At 35.4% G+C, this 16,886-nt stretch overlaps 1 protein-coding gene across 1 annotated transcript in view; it reads left to right on the top strand.

Annotated features, from left to right (window-relative positions):
• LOC149536280 (uncharacterized) overlaps positions 1–16,544 on the top strand; it is a 74,456-nt gene extending 57,912 nt beyond the window's left edge. The window contains exon 2 of the mRNA XM_089803182.1: positions 15,530–16,544. The gene's annotated coding sequence lies outside the window, so the exon portion shown is untranslated. The remainder of the gene's footprint in view (positions 1–15,529) is intronic.
• The last annotated feature ends 342 nt before the right edge of the window (positions 16,545–16,886 follow it).

Here is a 16,886-nt window from a genome sequence, read left to right as displayed (position 1 = left end):
AAGGTTTAAACTTCTGAAATATAGGAAATGCATCTGATTTCATTTTAAGGAATTACACCCACATTTTTCTACTGAAATCATCAACAAACAATAGAAAATACTTGGACCCAAAAATAGGAGTGGCCATCAGGCTGCAGATATCGGCATGAACAAGCTGAAGTACCTGAGAAGCTCGCCATGAATTGCCATTGGTGAAAGATGTGCGATGTTGCTTCCTAGCTTGACATGCATCACAAACTCCAAATTGTTGAGTTTGAATCTCTGGCAATCCAAGAACAAGCTCATCCCAAGCAAGCTGTGAGAGATTATGCACATTTGAGTGCCCATATCGCTAATGCCAAAGTGTGTTTACAGAAGACCACCGAGCAGCCATAGCTAAGTCCTGAGAATCATGAGAATCAGTAATTCTGAAAAGACCATGATCCTCAAGACACACTGCAACAGTAGACTGAATCGCTCGATCAGTGATGGTGCATTGATGTGAATTGAAGGTGACATCCAAGTGTGGAGAACGTCGCAGTAACTGATTGACTGAGAGTAGATCTAATTCCATCCCTGGAACATAGTACACATCGAGGAATATGAGATTCCTCTTAGTAGATTGAATCTAAATGTTTCCTTTTCCAACAACCGTGTACTCTTCTCCGCCACCAAAAATAACAGTCTGAATAAGGCTAGTAGTCAGTAAACCAGTCTCTGCAGTGAGTGAAATGATGAGAGGCACCTGAATCAATGTACCAGGCATACGACTTCACATGATCTGCATGTGTTTTAGCCATGAAGGTGTAAAAGGCTGACTCTGTCTGCTCAGTGTGCTCTGCACTATTTGCTTTGGGCTGCAAACTTGATTGTTTAGATTGTGCAGCTAAGCGTTTTCGACATTCAACCTTCATGTGTCCAAACTTGTGGCAGTAGTTGCATTGAATGTTCTTTCGGGAACCATCTGATGGTGGAGCAGAAGACTTCTGCTGAGATGGTTGCTGAAACTTGCCTTTATCCTTTTGAAAGGATTTTGCAGCAAAGGCTTGCTCTGTGGAGGTGGAGGTGGAGCTACTACCGAATTGTTGTTTCCACCGATCTTGCTGAAGTAGAAGTGTGCAGAGATCAATGGACTTCAAATCAACACCAGAAGACGTGATGTTGAGAGTCTCGATAAAATGCTCATAGGACTTTGGTAAACTTCAAAGAGTGATAACCACAATATCCTCTGCCTCCATCTTGCTACCGAGGGCAAGTAATTGATCACGGATTTCCTGAATCTATTTCAGGTGTGTGGAGTGAGGTGCGCTCATCCATGACAATAGAAAACAAAGTGTTCATCAGAAAGAAAGCTCTTCTTTTGTTAGAAGTCTCATGAAGACCTTTGAGATGTGTCCAGATCTCGGTAGCTGTCTTGCCAGATGGAATCTGAGAACATTGATCATCAGCCATGAATAATTTGAGAAGCATCACTGCCTCTCGATTATTTAGATCCCATGTATCCTGATCAGGACCTAAAGCAATTAGACGCTTCGTAACACCCAGTACAAGTTGATCGGTGTTCGATATTGAAAAATTGCGATGATTCGCTGCTTCCAAGTGCCATAATTTCAACCATTGAATTTGGAGTTGTGCTCGAGCAGAATGTTTGTCAAAGATGCCATGGCACATTTTTCAATGAAAAAATGTGAAAATCTATGAAGGCACGTTCTTTGAGGCAAAAAAATGGGAGACTAGAAAATTTGGAGAGTGACCTAGAAGAGAGCTCAAAAAACAAAGGAATATGTTGTCGTTTTCTGGATCCATTGGCTCAAAAATCGAGGCACCCTAAAAAATCTAACGAAAACCCAATTGAGCTCTTGAAAAAAACCCATCAAGAATCTGTGATAATTTTTTTTTCAAGGTCAAAAATTAGGGTTTTGAAAAAAAACACAATCGACAGCCATGAAAGCTCGAATATGCAGAAAAATGGAGTTTGCAGGCAGAAAATGATTGGTTTGGGTTTGTTTGTTAGAGAACTTCTTGTGAACATAGATGGGTGTTGAGTTGTGAAGAACTTATGAAAATGTAGACTCAGACGCAAGCAAAATGACAAACCCATTTTTTTTTTTTTAAAAACATCACAAAAAATCGTGATTTTTGGGATTGAGTGTGGGTAGACTCAACGTGTTCATGGAGATTGAGATTAGATTACGTGCAAACCAAGATCGCGTGTAGACTGGGCTTGATTTGTTGCCGCAATTTTATGCCTTTGATGCTGCGAATTTGCGTTCATTGAGCCAAAAAACCTAGCTGCAACCAACATTTTAACCGAAGAATTTTTCTCAACTACAGAAACCCTATACAACTTTTTTGAGCAAAAAATAGAGAAACGATTTCGAAAAATTTGAGCAAATAATTTTGAAAGAAATTATAGATTTTTAAAATTTTTTTTTGAAGTATTGGCTTTGATACCATATTACGAAGTAATTGGTAAATACTTGCTTGTCATTAACAGAGACCTAAAGGTCAATATATACAAAAGAATAAAATGATTTACGATTTCAAAAAAAATTAGCAAATAATTTTGATAGAAATTATAGATTTTTCAATATTTTTTTGAAGTATTGGCCCTGATACCATATTATGAAGTAATTGGTAAATACTTGCTTGTTATTAACAGAGATCTAAAGGTCAATCTATACAAAAGGAGAAAACGATGTTTCCTTAGGAAACGATCGTAAAGAATAGAAACAATCTATTCTAATAGAGAAAGCTAAAAAAGCTAAAGCTAACTAATGCTGATTAGATATTTACAATAATAGATGATTATCTATTATCGTAATACAAACACTCTAGATGAACGGATACAATTTGATAATCGAACAACTTGTTTGTTAGAAGAACTCATCACACTAGCAGAGTAACGCGGTTGTACAAACTAACACGGTTGTGCAGAACAATGTGGGTGCGTAGAACAATGCAGGTGCGCAACAAGCACAAAAGTCAAGTGGAACCAAGCAAAAGATAACAATGGCCGGACCGAAGGAGAAACTGCCTAGATTTACTGGCGACAGGACAATCGACCCAGTTCGACACTGTAAAACGCGTGAAACAATATGGACTACAAATGAAGTAGCGGATGAAGATGATTGAATCCAACAGTGTCCAGCCACCTTAAGAGGTGTAGCAATTGATTGGTTTTCAGACATTGACCAGAAGAAACTAGCCACATGGGCAGAACTTAGGAAAGAATTTATAGCACAATTCCGACTACCCAGGGATGACAATGAGATTGTGGTGGAAATCTACAGTACAAAGCAAGGGAAGAATGAGACAGTCCACGAGTATGCGAGGAGACTGAAGGAGCTAGTGGGGAAGATGGAAAGCCCACCCGCCGATGGGTTGAAGAAACGATGGTTTGTTGAAGGGCTACGTCCAACATTGTGGAAAAAGATGAAAATAGCACCTCCGACATCGTACATTGATGCGTATAACCACACAATGGACTTAGAGAATGAACACAAAATCAGGAAAAAGATGAAAGACAGATCTTCGGATTCGGAAGACTCATCCTCCAAAAGCAGTGATGAGGAATTGAATAAAAAGTTCCGAGCATTATAGAAAGATATGCTGCATATGATGAAATAATTTAAAAACATGAAAAAGAACCCTGGCCAAAATAGAGAAGGGAAACTTTGGTGTGCGGGTTGAAAGGAGGGCCACACAAAAGGCTCTTGCCCCAAGAACCAATTTTGTGATATCTGCCAGTTCGCCGGACATTCTACCAAGGAATGCCCATTCAATATGAAAAGAAAGGGTCACCGACAAGTGTTATCGACACAAGAAGTACTCACCTCAGGAGCTATGGGAACAAATACAAATAATGATGTGACAACTCCAGGAGGTATTGACACAACAACGAATGTGGAAGAGGATGCAACAATAACAATAACGGGGGTCCTAGTCTAATACAATACGATCCAATTGGGCGGCCGATGAAACAATGCCGCACGTGCAACCTATGGGGCCACTTTTCCAGAGATTGTACCACAAAGGGAACACCACAACTATAAATTTGGAATACACAGATTGCAAGATGTGCGTAATATAGGTTTAGTCAAAAGATCAAACAAATACCTATGCACGAACAAAGGAAATTTGTGTTGTTGTGAGACGTTAATGAACCTTTTAAGAATTCATTTGAACCATATACGAGTCTTTCTTTGATTAATGAAAACTCGACATATGAGTTATAGATTCATACAATTGGCACAATCATACTCAATCAAGATATTGGCATATCATGAACAAGTTTGAGAGAATGGAAGGACATGTTCGCTTCTATTGTTAAGCTTAATGAATGTTTGGACCTTAAATGGACGAAAAGAGCAAGTTGGAACTTAGAAAGGAGTTGTTCTATTTGATACAAAATTGTTCGACAATATAACAATGAGTGGAAATTTTACATTGTGGGGGGACTAATAGTCAATGTTCATTCCAACTTGAACCTTATTTAGAGGGGAGATGTTCCATTCTCAAATAATCTTAAAAGACAATTTTTGAATCTTCATGTGTAGATAAGTATTCTTATCATTTACATTTATATACTCTTTGTAGTCTCTCTTATTTGTAACTCTATACATACTATAAGTGTTATTTGCCTTGATCTTTTCCTTTACGTTTGAGGATATGATCAAGATGGATAAAATGATGCTCTTGAAGCAAACATTTTTGATGATTGAGATTATGAGATTCTTTTACATTAAGAGGGAGTATGACACTTCTTCTAAAGCAACGCAAGAGCTTAGAAGATTGATACTGAGACGGAGTCTAGAAATACATGCGTGTGACTGCATGATTTTGATGGGCCTACTCCTATGTGTATTACGAGGAAGTGATGACTTATCACCAAAAAATTAGATATCAGATTCAGAGTGAGTTTGACAAGAATCCTTGGGGAAGAGAGCCTCTAAGGGAGTAACTACTGAACTTGACTTCTTAGGATCATTGTTCAGAGAGAGATTTAGAGGTGCAATCCTTTGTGAATGATATCTTCTCTACGAGGAGAAGTTCTAAGTGAAACTCCTTGTAATGCATTATTCTTTGTAAGAGAAAATTAAGGTGAAAGCCTCTGTACCACCCCCTGATTGGGTTCATGGTGGTTACTATTTCACATATGATATGTAATGAAAGGTGACAATCTTTCATTGACATATATAAATAGAAGGTAACCATTTTAAGGCGACGATCTTATAAATGGTAGACCTGTTATCATGACAAACTTCATTAAGTTGTTGTCCCAAAGTGTTGGAAGTCATGATAACGAATGTATCAACTAGAAGGTAACCATTGTAAGGTGATGACCTTATCAATAGTTTGACCTATCTCCTAGATACACTACATTAACTTGTAGCACCTAAATGTGTTGGATGTCTAGGAGCAAGTGTTATCATGGTTCTTTGGGTCGGATTTTGCCAGACACCATGATAACCAACTTGTTATGGTTCTTTTGGCCGGATCTTGCTGGACACCATGACATAGTTACTATTATAGACCACACTTAAGGTGGTGTTTAAGCTAAATTAAAGTTATGGAAATTGATTTAATTGTGTGTTATGAAAGGTGTGAAATTTAGCCTCATAGTAAATTGAATATCATATTGAGATGATATCTCTTCATATACTTGAGAGCATAATGTGTTCTACAAATCCTCCCTAGCGAAGGGGGAGTGTTAAAGTTCTAGCTGTAGTTGGATTGATTTGATATACATTATTGTTATTGGTAATCATCATTTCCTATATGTACTTATCCATGTTAATAATAATATATATTATTGTATATAATACATATATATATTATTCTATATAATATATATATTATTGTTATATTATATAATAATATATTATATATATGGTTATTTATATTACTAATATATTAATATGTTATCTAGTGATGATTAACCAGAAAGACATGTCTCCTCCTCTCCTTTTTATAAGCCTTCATTTTCATTTGGAACACAATCAATACAATGACAATTGTTAGTACATTTGCAGCGATCCTAGTAATCAACACAACATCCCTATGCTTTGCCTCCCCTTTTTGTAGGTATTTTCTTTGTGTGTTAGGAGCCTCCAGATTGAATGCACATAAACCAAGTCTTCTGCCTTCTTGGACTATTGTCTATTGTGTTTTATTAATTGGATGAAGGAGTATGTGGTTTAATTCCTCTTAGATGATGTTGAATTAGCAACCTATCTAGATTTTCAATTTTGAAATTAGAGAATAAAGAGTTACGAGTAAAATTTATAAATATAAATTCAATATTCATCAACAATAATTTAGAAATAACAATCTGAAGAGCTAAGAACTCACTTATGATAAGACTTTGACTTTGATGGCGATAAGTTGTAGGTGCTCAAATATTTCTCCATGGAAGTAACCACCATTTATGAGCATCAACATGTTGTCTTCAAGAATGTCAAGACCATATTCACTAACACTTGTGAAGTTCATGAACTCAAACCTCACCATAGGCTATATGTAATCGGGATAGAGTCTACAAAGGGCTGCCTTGAACCAGTGGGTAATTATAGGATATCTATATGGGGCGATTCTAGTGCTACTCTTATTAAGGATTGCCTAACTACAATACCAGGGGTTCAATGCAAAGGCAAGCAAATGCAATAGAGTAGTTATTTTGTTTCATCTTTACACCGTGATTTTTTGTTGTTCCTTGAAGAATGTTTCTTCAGATCTTGCTCTTTCTCATTTACGCTTTTTTTCATATCCACAATCATGAAGTCAACACCATCGTATACCTTACTCAAGCAAAGCCTATCAATGTCAGCATATCAAATTGTGCTCAAAATAGGCTTCAGTAAATCTTCGGAGGTACTAATCACGATCCAAATATGAGTCATCTATTATAATTGCCTTAATGACAACTACCCATGTACTAGTAGATTGCCTCCCATATGCTCAATTAACAGTGATTAATGTTCTAGACAATGCCTCTTTGATCTTCACAAGGTGTCTAAAAACAACAAGATCAAAACAATAATAAATTAAAATCAAAATCAAAATTTAAAATTTACCTTTAAGAGCTATAATCTTGAGAATTCTCTAAATATGGCTCCCCTTGTAACAACTAGTTTTCTTAGGTCTTAATTAACAACTAACAGACTCAAAGAAATACAATTATATCTTTATTTTCATAGGAAGACAATTAAATCAGTTTCGTTCATATGAAAGAGATTGACGGTTAAAATTAGTTAAACAAAATTTCTTAACTTAGAACTTAAAATGCCATCAATGAATTTACTATAGAAATTAGAAACTAGATACCATGGAATTTGAACCAAGAAATCATTGTAGGGATGCTTCTGCAACTACCCAGGTTAGTCCACAAATACCACCATAACAATATCAAATAACAACTACCATCCAATACCGCTATATCAGAATCAATTGACGATTACCATTAAACACCACTATGTCAGTTAGGGCATCAGACACCACTGTATCAATTAGGGCTTCAGATACCACTGTATCAATTAGGGCTCCAGATACCACTGTATCATTCCTATCCTTCCGATTGCTTAACTGTGGCAATAACATAAGTTTAGAAGATATGCTCATAGTCAATATTCATATAAATGAAAGACTGAAATAACAATCCATCAGATAATCTATCTCTCGCAAACTAAGTGTAAAATAACTGCAATGATGATGTAACTCAATTAATCTTACCTTCTTGCATATACTCCATAAAAGTAAAAATACCTGTTTCCGACAAACAATTGATTGCATAGCTTATCTTTGTCTGTTGTACACCCGACAACTTGGGGAGAGGTGAAACATTGTCAGGGGCTTAACCACCCAACCTCGGACCAAAACTTATCCCCACAATCTCTAACGAGAAAGGGACTTCCTACTCGGAATAGATAGGGAACATCTTGTCATCCACTGAGCATCCTGGTATCTAATCATACCACTCAACTTGACAGCAGGGGAATACAATAAACATGACCACGCATGAGCTATTAAATGTTTCCTTCAAAATAATAAACATTGTTATATCACATCTGATTCTCTTTTCTTCTTATTGCAGATCTCTTTCTCTTACCTCTTCACCCTTTTCCTTGGCTATACAGCCGGGTGAGTTCCAAGTGTTTGAATTCTCAGAACAACCGGTTCTTTCTGTTGATTCTCAATTGTTTCATAATTAATATTCATTCCACTTTATCACAATCTGTGATTTGAGAGATTATATTCTTTAAAGATTTCAGAATTGATTGTTTAATTCTAATATCCAGTGGCATAATGATTTATGGATCTATACTTTGGTTACTTGGTTATCACCTGCCATGAACAAGGCTAAATTAAAGAAGTTCAATCTGTAAATTCAAACAAGATATCATCATGATAAATACTGAAACTTGCTGCAATCTGCTCTATGCATAAATTTGCTACTTAGTATGCTTATCACAACTGTGACCAGAAAGATTATGTTCTTGAGACTATTTGGAAAATATCATTGGATAGTATATTTCATTCCAGATTTTATTGCATTTGGAAAAACGCTTCCATAAGGGTTGTATCTAATTTATTATGAAAACCTAAAGAAGAGGATTGATAACAAAAGGGCATGAAGTATGCAGCAAAACTCATATTTGTATCTTGAAATAAATCTGGGAACGAGAAAGTCTTAGGAGCCTAACTAGCTGTTATGGAAAGCAGTAAAATAATACTGAAATGTCATTGCATGACCTGAGGTATATTCTGAGTATGTTTGATCCTTGAAATCTGAATTGCAAATCTGCTCTCATTTAGACGCTGCAGATGTATCAATGCAAAAATACTTATTCTTCAATGGCCGAGTACATATAGCAGAGCTGCTGCTTATAATGGACATTTTTGATTGAAAGAAGAGAGACTTTGGCACACGAGATATGTGGAAGTCGGGTGTATGAACTATATGTCCGTCTCTTCTCACGGTTTCCATATTTAAATAATAAATTGTGACTTATTGCTTTCCGCAGGTTAAAAGATTATATGCAAATTCATATAGCCAAGTGTTTAAATCGATTGTAAAAGAGAGGGAAAATAAAAGGTTGGAAGAAAGAGTTGGAAAGATTATAATTTGATTATTGTCAATTTATCATGCCAAGTGTTAATCGGTTAAAAGCAAAGAATATTAAAATGGAAAAATAAAGTTGGAAGATTATAGTTTGAATATTATTATTTATTTTATATTATATATGCACAAGTAAATATTTTAATGAGGTGATACCACTTTATTAAATTATTATAATATATAATGCCATTTCATTTTTATATCTATATGTACATATATACATATATATTATAATAATATGGCGAAAGATCATTTAAAATCCTTTGAGATACATTTTATATTTTAACTCAATTATTTGTGTTTTCCTAGCTTATTTTCTTAATAGCTCAAGCGGGTCCCACAAATATAGCCTGTGTTCAAGTCGCTAGGGCCTCAACCCATTTGCCCAGTGATGGTGATGCTCCTATGCCTAATTCTTTTCTAACAATGCTTCCACCCCTTCGACGTGCTTCTTACAAGAAAATTCTCCGTAGTTAAATCATATTATCATAACAAGTTATAAATAAACATAACGGCTAACTTGATAAATAAATATAACGATTAACCATCTTACCATTTCACAGGATTATAACAAATTTAACCGTCAACTGACTTCATGTGAACCTCAAAGGCTATATTTTAAATTAGGTCAAAAATTGGGATGTGACATACCATTCCCCTTGTGTTTCATCTTCCTCGATGAAATTGAAATTGTAACGAACATTATAAAGGAGCATTTAAAATTGGGATGTAACACCCCTGCCCTTGTAATACTAGATTGCCTCCCATATGCTCCTTAGCATTCATTAACATTCTAGACAGTGCCTCATTGGTCTTCACAAGGCTTCTAAAAACAAGAAGATCATACCAATAACTTGGCAGCCCTACAATTTTTAGTGTTCTCTATGTTCACTTGAACAACATTTTGAGGGCCAACTTGCTCAATAGCTTGGATAAGAATGCTTTCCATAAATGGATCGTACTTATTGACCAAAATTAATAAATAAATGGATCATCCTTCAGTGCGCCTCTCATGGACATTGCAATAACATTCACCAAAGGGGGATTTCTTGCTTCTTTCCATCCGTCAAATACAATGGACACACCTGTTATATTGATGAATCCCTGATGGGCTTCATTATATCATCTACATGTTCACCTCTTTGTCAATTAAAGTGTTGCACACCTCCTCATAACATGGCCCATTGAACCCCGATGTCACCATTTTTTGCCAATATGGTGAATTGATAACATTAAATGCCAATCCATTTGCATAAATGTAGCTAGCTATGTCTTATCCGATAATGTCTTTACACCCTCATTGTGAAATGCCATTACCAGGTGTCCTTGTTGCTCTCTTATTCGACATTGGTACTTGAGGAACACGTAAGAATGGATGGCCCTCTATGAGTTATTGGTTGGAAACAAAGCTCATAGAGCCCTTCGACTCTTTTTTACTTCTAGGACTTTCCAAAGGGTGAACAATTGCATTTCCAGCTGCTTGTCTTTGGTCTTCAATATATTTCAGCAGAATAGAATTTGCAAGAAGGGTTTTAGAAGGAGGCTCCCCTTGAACTCTTGGCTTACCTGTACAATACTTGATGCCTATTCGAGGGATAAAGCACAAATGTGCTTTCACTCAACTATAAAGGCTTTTATATTTGTCTTTGCAATGACTACATAGGTAACCTCCTCCACATGGTATTTACTGAACCATTTTCACATAATTCCATAGTGGAGAGCTAATGTCTGTTTTGAATCGAGAGTTCCTAGTTCTAGAAGCACTTCCCATTCTATGAATAATGAATCTACAAACAACAGATAAAGCTACAAATCAAACTGAAAAAAATAAAAATTAAATGAGAGGCTTCATCTAATTATGTGAAAAAAAATGCAAGGAATTTTTTTTAAAAACAAACAAAATCAACTAAAACCTACCTCTTTTGTTGAAATCTTCCTCTTCAATGTCTTTGAGGATTTCTCAACCTTTGCAACCATGTATGAATAGCTCACAAACCAAATTAGAGCATGCAACAATCACCCTTCAACACTCCTTAAGCAATGGCAAGCAAACAAGAAAGTCTAAGAATGGAGGCAAGAAGTTTTGTTTTTCATTCACAAACACACAAATGACATATGTTTAACCTTTAGTCTTTTTAGTGGTCTATTTTAGTGTCAGAGGGCCGAGTTGACCAAAATAGGCCAAAATTAACTTAAAAAAAATAAAAAAAGTGCCTAATATCTGTCAAGTTTGTTCCGGGTCCAACCATCTAGCATCAAATTTGCTCCATGCTCACTAGAGCAAACCCACAAGGTTTTTGCAGGACCGAGTCCAGACTCAGAACAGACCACATCCAGACCCATATTTGGGCCAGACCGCTCCAGGACCCCGAGGGTTCCTAGAAGAATGTGGTAATGTACCTTTGTTGTAACCTTGATTGAGTTGGAAAATATGGAACAATATACAGATCGCCATTTTGTTGTAATGGGTGCTTATTAATAGGTTGTATGGTTTACTGTTAAATTTTCGTAGTCAGTCAGCATATGACATATGTTTCCGAAATAAGATAAGCAAGAAGAAACATATTCTTCTTTGATATTTTGATCTAGAGGGTGCAGTACCCTTGGCTGCTATTAATTGATTAAAAAAGAGTTTGATATTTCCAGGTTTGATATTTTCCAAAATTCTGTTTTAAACTTTTATAGTGATTCTAAAGACAATTAACATATCAATATCAATATATTTTTCTATTACTTTATTTGAAAATTATTGTATATATTAATATGGAATTGGATGTACCCTTGTACCTATTGCTTTATGTGATTTTGATTTGGTAAATTATGAGGAGCAGAACTACATCTGTATAACTATAGATTCATAAATTGGTTTCAAGGGTGGTTATATTTAGACATGGCAAAAATAGCTGGAGAACCCAAGATATGTTCAACTTCCTGTGAAAAATATGACAGCCCATGCTGGTGGTTGTCGGGATCACTTACCATAGGTGAAAAAGCATAATCTCTTTCTCTTTTCCTTTTTCCCCAATAATCCAGGTTTTCTTTGAAAATTTTAATAGTTTTCCTGTTGCGTTTCTTAATTAGATTCCTTTTCGTCTTTTTGCGTTGTGGTTGAAGTCTCTTTCATCTATATAGTTTGGATTTGGTGGAAGTTTCATTTACAAAACTTACAATCTAGTTCCTCTTGTATGTGGGGTTGCAACTCTGAAATCTTTCTAACAATGTCCATTTCATCTTCAAAAGTCTCTAATTAAGTTGCATATCTTCAAAACTCAGCCATATATATGTTCACATTCTGTTGCCACTTGAGTTGGAGTTCATGTTCATATCATGGCATATAAAATATTTAATGTGAGATGTTTCAAGTTCTTCCCAATTTGCCACTAGCCAATGTCCTTTTTGTAGAAGCGATCAAATTAAATGTATGAATCAAACAAATGACACTAAACATCAGACTTGTTTGGGATAGTATTACAACATTTTTCTTTAGCTCTAGGGAAGTCTTTTTTTATGAGCCCCCCAAACTACATTATTTCCATTCAACTATCTTACTGAACTAACAGAACATTGTTTATGAACTTTGGATGAGTTTTGTCCTCAGTGGTTGCAATTTTTTATTTGCAAGTCACTTTCTATTTTCCACATTGGTTGTTTGATTGCTGGATTACTTGATTCATCAATGTTTGGTGAATGATTGATTCAGACTCCACAAAAGTGAAATAAATAATTCTCTGCTGAATTTCGCTCCCTTCCCCTTATTTATTCTCCTATACACCCTGTCTCTTCAGTGGTATAAAATATCAAGCTCTCCTTGACCTTTGAGTTGATTATTACTATTTATTTTGTTATTAAAGGGAATCACTGATTATTGTTTTGTGTGCTCCTTTTCTAGAAGTCCTTAATCAACATACTAAGAATATTAGATAACCTGACAGTATATAATAAATGTAATACATGAATCCTGTGACAGACCTGGGGTTTTCTAACAATCAGAAAGCATCTCCACCATTCTAAGTTATCCACTCAAATTTTAATATTCAAGCTAGTTTACAAAGCATCAAAAAGGTTTTGGCAAGAAAGGCATACTCCTGGCTCCTGACTATTTAATCAGTCATCCAACTTCTCAGCATCCATAGATCCAGCAGTATGTATTCAAAATTTGCTTGAAACATATGATTATACTTATTATTGACTTCAATCCCATTCTCTGCTGAAATCTTTTACTCTGAAGCTTTGACATTCCGCGTGCGTTATTCCTCCTTATTTTCTGCATCATAGACAGTAATAAATTGAGACATGATTTTCTGGAGAGACCTGAAGTTCACCTCCAACATGGCTGGCCTTTTTCCTTTCCAGATCATTCAACTAGAAAGAACCTTGATACCAACCTGTTACATATTAATTGATCTTTGTAAACAGCAGTTATACCCAGAATTGAATTGACAGGTTTTTATTTCTACACCTAGGAGTTACTTCATAATGATGACAGGCATTTTCTAGACGTTATATGGTCACCAAAACACATCAATTAAATAGGACAAGTAATAACATTTTCTTTAAGAGAGCTACTGTAATGTCCCCAATATTTAATCTCTTAAGATTTGGGACTATCTCCAATTACAAGAGACTTGTTAAAAAGCCCTTGAAAGTACAAGTTTGTTATGCCAAAATTTTATTTTCTATAATGATGATTTGTTCACATTTTGCAATCTAATGATTAAGATGCATTCTCATTAGGTCTCATCTTTTCTATAAGAACCTCAGCTTATGCAACGTTAAGTTCATAACAAGAATATTGGTTCTATCCTCAACATAATATGGTATACTAGATGTCTTTCTCTGCATGCTTGTTTGCTGTTTGTGAGGATTATAGCAATTCAAAGTTCCATTAATACTGATCCCATCCTTTCACTAAATGCTTCCTTCATAGTTAGTGTCTAATAATTATTATCCAAATATTGTGCTACAAGAATATATATGTTTTGTTTTTAATTCATATCTTCCAATTATATTAGCAGTATGAATAATAATAATATTGATTGTCTGTATTGTGTCCTTCTCAACCTGACATATGTAAGTCGTTGCTAGCAAGCAATATTAGCGCCAACCCCAAGTCCATGAATATATTCAACTTCAGATGTAGCGATTTTCATTGTTGTTAGATTACTAATGAAGTCAACTGGTATTGACTTCATGTTTTGTCCTCCATTAGCCATTTTAGATGTTCTTAACGCTTACTATATGCCGTGCTCTTATCGGGATTCATTGTTGAACAAATTTGAATATATTTGTTGTTTTCAAATGCTGACATAAGTCTTTGACCCCGACTCTAACCAAGGCTAATTATATGGTAATTATATTTGCTCCTTTGTTGCCGACTGGATATGGTTCAAATTCAATGTTTAGCATGTGCCTTTTCTGTACTATCACTGACTGAGAGTCCGTGCCTAACCTCAAACAATATTGAATGCTTTAATAATTACAATCACTTCATAATTGGTACGTCCAATTCTATTTCCTGTACTATGTATTTGATTACCGGTAACTAGAATCAAAACTGGTCTATAGAACAAGTCTTCAAATGATAGCAGACCCGATTCTTTTCAATGGTGTGGATGCTCAACAATAGATGTCGATGTAAGTCTTGTTTGCTGAGTCGATCATTATATTCCATTGACTGAAATATATTTGGCAAATGGTTATGTACCATACTTTGTCTTCCTTCATTCCTGTAGCCACAATGAAGCTTGTTTTCCTCCAGATCCCTTTCGTTGTCTTTGTTATTCCATAATCCCCTTCAATCCTGGTTTTAATCTTCACATGTATAGGAATAATAAGGCACTTCATCAGAAGACGCATCTTATGATTATCACTTTGCACCATTTCATTACTATCATAATTATCAACTAGAATTCCATTTTTGTATTATCATCATTATTATTATGTAAATATAATAGCATTATTATGATTTATATAATTGTATCTATTTTTAATTACCTAGTTTATAGTATATTTATATTTGCATTACTACATTAACATGTTTATATTTTGTAAATAATATATTATTATTATATTAATAAGATATCAATAATATCTTATATCTTTGTCCTTATAGACTACGTTATTTTATTATCTTCATTTGTGATTTATTACTCAAATTCATTCTAGGTAGTGGACATCACAGCTACATATAGACTAATATAATGATCTGGATCGATATGCCTCCTGGCAATGGGTCTGGGCTACTTGACTATTTCATTTGTGATTAGCATCCTTGAGAAGAGCCCTCTTCTCCTCTCCATCCTTTGCACTGCATGTTGTCAAATTTATATTCTTCTCTCCTCTCCATCCTTTCCACTACATGTTGACAAATTTATAATGTTGTACAGTTATCACTTCCTCTCAAGCTGCTCTAATGTTTTTGCTATCATGCAGATATAGATGTGGGAGATTATGATGTTTTGGGTAATGACCTCTACCGCCACTGCACAGATCAATGTTACCCTCTTCCCTTGCAGTCCTGAAACTTTTTCCATAAAATGCATTTGAAGCAGGAGAAGGTTAGTTGTGGCATCATAGCCACTCTCATATCTTCAGGAAGCTCTCTTTCTCAGAGAGAGAGAGAGAGAGAGAGAGACAATGGAGAGAGAGGAGAACTATGAAGGGAGAGAGAGGAGAACTATGAATGTAAAGAGACAGCATTCTTTTTGTTTTGTGGAGAGAGAGAGAGAGAGCTATGAATGTAAAGAGAGCATTCTTTTTGTCTAAAACATCGTTTACCAAACACCAATGCTATGCATAATTCCTTCATGATTCATAAAATGGACTTAAGGAAGCTGACTCGGTCATTTGTCACCATCGTTACTGAGGAGGTGTTGCAGGACTGACATATTGTCAAGGACAGATGTTATGACAGAGAAGGCAGTAATTTTGTTCTCATTTGGGAGGCATCACAGGGAGCTCAGAAGATGTAATCAGATGACAGAAACAAGAAAATTTGATTGGCATTGAAGTTGCATATTTCCAACAGCAGGCAGTTTTGGTTGTGGACTAGTCAGACATCAGCAGGTGCCAGTTTTGCTTCCAAATGGGCAGTTATCACACCAGTTTTGCATCTGTATCTTGATGACTCTGGCTCTTGCTTTGTGATTTGACAAGGAGGGGTGTCTTAAAGGCTTTCTGTGCCTCGTTTGACTTTCCGAGTGTTTAAAACAAACTATGCTGCAATAAGAAGACCTGAGAGAGCTATTAAAAATTACCCAAAACATCTTTGTGCAAGAGCAGTGGCTCTCTATAATAACCTAATATAATGTTCACAATGTTCAAACATTGTTGTGGCCCATGGGCATTGAAGCTCATTTGCTCAGGGAAAAAACTTCTTGTTGATTAGATGTCATTCATCTACATGCATTTTTACTGAATAAAATGATAGGAGCTGCTCTCTTGTTCATTCTTGCTGGACTATTTCCTATTTTCTTGGATTTTTCCACAATAATTTGCATGCTTGGTAATTGTTTGGCTAATGCTTTGTGGATGCATATTTCCATGTTAGTATATGAATTTTGATTGAATGTTGCAATAATTGCAAGTAGAATTTACTCTAATGTGAGGGTTTACAACTTATTTGGAGCTAGTGATAAGAACTTTTCAGATTGGATTGGTGAATATACACAATAGCGCCTATAAAGCTGATATCGATGGGATAGATGAATGGCATACACTATGAAGGAAAATAGACAGTCATTATCTTTCTCTGTACGTCAAATAATATTAACTGATATTAACTGAGTTT

This window comes from Cupressus sempervirens, chromosome 10 (assembly GCF_028749045.1).
Source record: "Cupressus sempervirens isolate cs-2001-9-10 chromosome 10, ASM2874904v1, whole genome shotgun sequence".
Lineage (NCBI taxonomy): Eukaryota > Viridiplantae > Streptophyta > Pinopsida > Cupressales > Cupressaceae > Cupressus > Cupressus sempervirens.
This window is presented reverse-complemented; position numbering and strand designations above follow the sequence as displayed.